General features: G+C 40.3%; 1 non-coding gene across 1 annotated transcript; it reads right to left on the minus strand.

Annotated features, from left to right (window-relative positions):
- Nucleotides 1-2,574: 2,574 nt before the first annotated feature.
- Nucleotides 2,575-2,681, minus strand: LOC145573407 (small nucleolar RNA R71). The gene has a single exon (XR_014097447.1). It is a non-coding gene; the product is annotated as a small nucleolar RNA R71 (small nucleolar RNA).
- Between the last annotated feature and the right edge of the window lie 1,402 nt (nucleotides 2,682-4,083).

Raw genomic sequence — 4,083 nt, forward strand, 5'->3', positions numbered from 1 at the left:
CTGCCTCCCCCTGCACATAAAGGAGCGGGCGTGCAGCCTTCAAGGAGCGGGCGCTCCTCCCTGTTTTCCTACATTCTGCCCCAAACTGCACATAAAGGAGAGGGCATGCAGAGAGCCCAGGAGCGGGCGCTCCTCCTTAATGGAGCGGGCGCTCCTTCTGTTCTGAAGCTCGATTTTGACGGATTTTACGATGTAGCTTTTGGGGATATAAATACGACCCTTGGCTTCAGTTTTCTGGATCTTCTTCCCCTTTTTAGTTTTCTTAGGCCCTTAGTTCTTCTCAACCCTCATTAATTAGTTTAGTTTCTCAAAAACTCAATCATTTGTAAGCATTATTGGAAGTTTGTTCCATGAATTTCAACAATTTTCCCAACTTTTAAGTTTATTAAGTAATCTCTTTCCTCTATCTCTTGCTCTTAATTTTCAATTTTAATTGCTTTGAGTTGATAATTTCTCCCTTAATCTTGTTTATTTATTCTTGCATGTTTAATCCATCCTTGTTTCATCCCTTTCCTAGCTTATTTGAATTCATGAAAACCCTTACTTTAATTGTTAGATTAATTTCCACCATGTTTAGTGAGTAGTCTCTTAGTTAGGGGTTGGGTGAAGACCCAACCAAGCTATGGTTAATTGACTTGGAATTATTCATGTGCTACCTTGGATTGATAGTTGTTTGTGCTTGAATTGATAATTGCATGTGTAATTTGTTGGCCACATTATGCCCATGTGTTCATCCCTCTTCTCACATCGAAAGATGGGGTTTTGGAGTGAGTCTTTTCTTGTGTAATTAGATTATGCTACTTTCATGATTTTGGATGTTTGGTTTCATTGACTAGGTTGCTTTAGTATGGTAATTAGGTGAGAAATCCCAATTATTCGAGCTTCATGCTAGTTCGGAGCGATCGAGAGACAAACTCGAGCTAGAAACCCACTTCCTATCCTTGAGACTTAATCCTTATCGTGTTAGTGCTTAATCTAGGGAGTACTTATGTTGTGACTTTGAAAGAAGGCAATGATAAGTTCCTTTTCTATCTTCTATGTGTACTCATGATTCGTCCTTGTTATTGATTCCTTGGCTTTGGTTGGTGTTGAATCCCGTTTCCCCTAGCATTCTTCTATATAGTAGCTAACCATTCAAAACCCAATTTGTGACCGAATTAGCTTACAACCGTTTCATACTCTTGGTGTTCTTCACGCATTCCCTGTGGACACGATCCTCTACTTGCCCTAGACTTGTCTTAGGTTAGTTTTGGTAAAAACATTGTTTGGTTTAGGGTGATTGTCCAACGACCGATTATTACCTTTACCACTATTTGATTCAAATGAAAGTGAAACACATTGAAACAAAGCTTTTTGAAGCAAATGAAAGTCAAATGCATTCAACAAAGCTATTTGAATCAAATGAAAGTCAAACACATTTAAACAAAGATTTTTGAACGAAATTAAAGTCAAATGCATTGAACAAAGCTATTTGAATCAAATGAAAGTCAAAAACATTCAAACAAAGCTATTTGACTCAAATGAAAGTCAAATGCATTTAACAAAGCTATTTGACTCAAATGAAAGTCATACACATTAAAAAAAAAACATTTTAGAAGCGAATGAAGGTCAAATGCATTCAACAAATCTATATAGTAGCTAACCATTCAAAACCCAATTTGTAACCGAATTAGCTTACAACCGTTTCATACTCTTGGTGTTCTTCACGCATTCCCTGTGGACACGATCCTCTACTTGCCCTAGACTTGTCTTAGGTTAGTTTTGGTAAAAACATTGTTTGGTTTAGGGTGATTGTCCAACGACCGATTATTACCTTTACCAAAATGGCGCCATTGCCGGGGAATGGCGTTAAGCATTGAGTTACTTATGAGATATGTGAGAGTAGTTCATTTGTATAGCTTTATTTTTCTCTGTTTTCTTTGACTAACCTACTAATCTCCCTTCTAGTCTTCTTTGTTTATGCCCAAACGCAGCAATAGGACACTTCCTCTTGTGCCGTTGAATCTCGAGCTTGAAAAAGTAGTAAGGGCAAATCGAAAAGAAAAGAGGGCGAAAGCTAGTGGTGCCACATCAAGTGAGCCACAAGTGGTAGTTGAGTCCGATCAATCTAGTTCTAGTGAGACTAGTGGAGACACCATTCCATTAGAGTCACCAAGGACAAATTCTCCAACTTCTCCACCTCTTCACCAATTTGAGATGGCTCTTCCAAATAAGACTTTGAGAGAGTTTGGTGTTCCTCCTCCGTATCAAGAAGCAAGTGGGATTGTTACTCCCACTACCGAAGCAAATAATTTTGAGATAAGGCCCGCCCTTATCACCTTGATTGAGGGTCATCAATTCTCCGGGGCAAAGCATGAGGACCCCATTGCGCATCTAAAGCAATTCACACGGTATTGTAGCACCGTGAAGGCAAATGGGGTGACTTCGGAGTACATTCTTCTAAGCATGTTCAAATTTTCTCTTTCGGGGAGTGCAAGTGATTGGCTCGATAGGTTGACTCCGAATTCATTGACAACTTGGAATGAGGTAACTTCGGCATTCCTTGGGAGGTTCATTCCTCTTGGGAAAACGGTGGAGTTGAGGTCCAAGATTTCAAACTTTCAACAAGAGCCCGATGAGTCTCTCTACGATGCTTGGGAGAGATTCAAAAGCTATCAACAACAATGCCCCCACCATGGGATGGAAGATTGGCTCTTGCTTCATGGATTCTATAGGGGTCTCTTGAGATCGGACCGCATACTCTTAGATGGAGCTTCGGGTGGGCCACTCATGAACAAGCCACCCGCGGAGGCATTAAAGATCATAGAGGATGTAGTCCAAAACTACACCGATTGGAGCCCCGATGAGAGAAGCACCTCTAAGAGAGGGGGAAAGTATGAGGTAAATGCTATTAACATGCTTAGTTCAAAATTGGATGCCTTGTCTTCTAAATTTGATCAAATGCAATCTTCTCCCCCTCCTATCTCCCCCCTCCCTAACTCACGTGCATCTAATTCTTCGAATGATAATGTGTCTATGCAATTGATGTCTTGTGATGTATGTGGTGGTGAAGACCATGCGTCTTCCGATTGTTATTTGTTGAATGAGCAATGTTCCCCTTCCCCTTCCATGGAACAAGTCAATAACGTGAATGCTAATCCTAGGTTTGACCCCTACTCCAACACCTACAACGAGGGATGGAAACATCACCCTAATTTTGGTTGGAGAAGTGGCCAAAACCAAGGGCAAGGTAGTGGTCAAGGTCAAGCTAGTGGTAGTGGTAATTATGTGTCTAATAATCAACGGAATTATAGAAATGACAATAGATACCAACAAAAAGGCCAATACTCTTCCACTCACAACCCACCCGGTTTTAACGGAGGAATAAGACCAACCATAGCTCCTATCCCTCGACCACCACTTCAAATTCAAGCTCCCCCTCCTCCTAAGTCTAATCTAGAAAGCATGTTGGAGCAATTCATGAACTCCCAAACTAAAAAGACAAATGACTTAGAGGAAAGCTTAAAGCAAATGCAAACCCACAATAAAATGTTGGAAAATCAAATGGCCCAAATAGCTAGTGCCCTTAAAGGCAAGTCTAGTACCTCATTGCCTAGCCAAGGTCTAGATCCTAGAGAGCAAGCCAATGCCATTGTAACAAGAAGTGGAAAAAGCTTGGGGGAAGTTCAAGGGAAGGGAATGCAACATGACTTAGAAGGTGAGAAGTCAAAAGAAAGAGCGATTGAAATGAGTGATTCCCACGGAGAGTTGAGAGTAGAAGAAGAAGAAGAGAAAAACAAAAAGAGAGTAGAAGAAGAAGAGAAAACCAAAAAGAAAGAAGTTGAAGAAAGAAAAAAAGAGAGTGAAATCCCACTACATGTGGCAAAGCTTCCTTTTCCGGGAAGGTTTGCCGGGTCTAGACTTGATGAACAATTTGCTAAGTTTTTGGAAGTCTTGAGGAAGCTTTATGTTAACATTCCATTCACCGATGCTATTAAACAAATGCCAACTTATGCTAAATTTCTTAAAGACATTTTGAGTAATAAAAGAGAAGTTGACTTTGTGGAAATGATTAATATGCCGGAAAATTGTAGTGCAATTATT

Source organism: Chenopodium album, chromosome 12, assembly GCF_948465745.1.
Source record: "Chenopodium album chromosome 12, dcCheAlbu1.1, whole genome shotgun sequence".
In the NCBI taxonomy this organism is placed as follows: Eukaryota; Viridiplantae; Streptophyta; class Magnoliopsida; order Caryophyllales; family Amaranthaceae; genus Chenopodium; species Chenopodium album.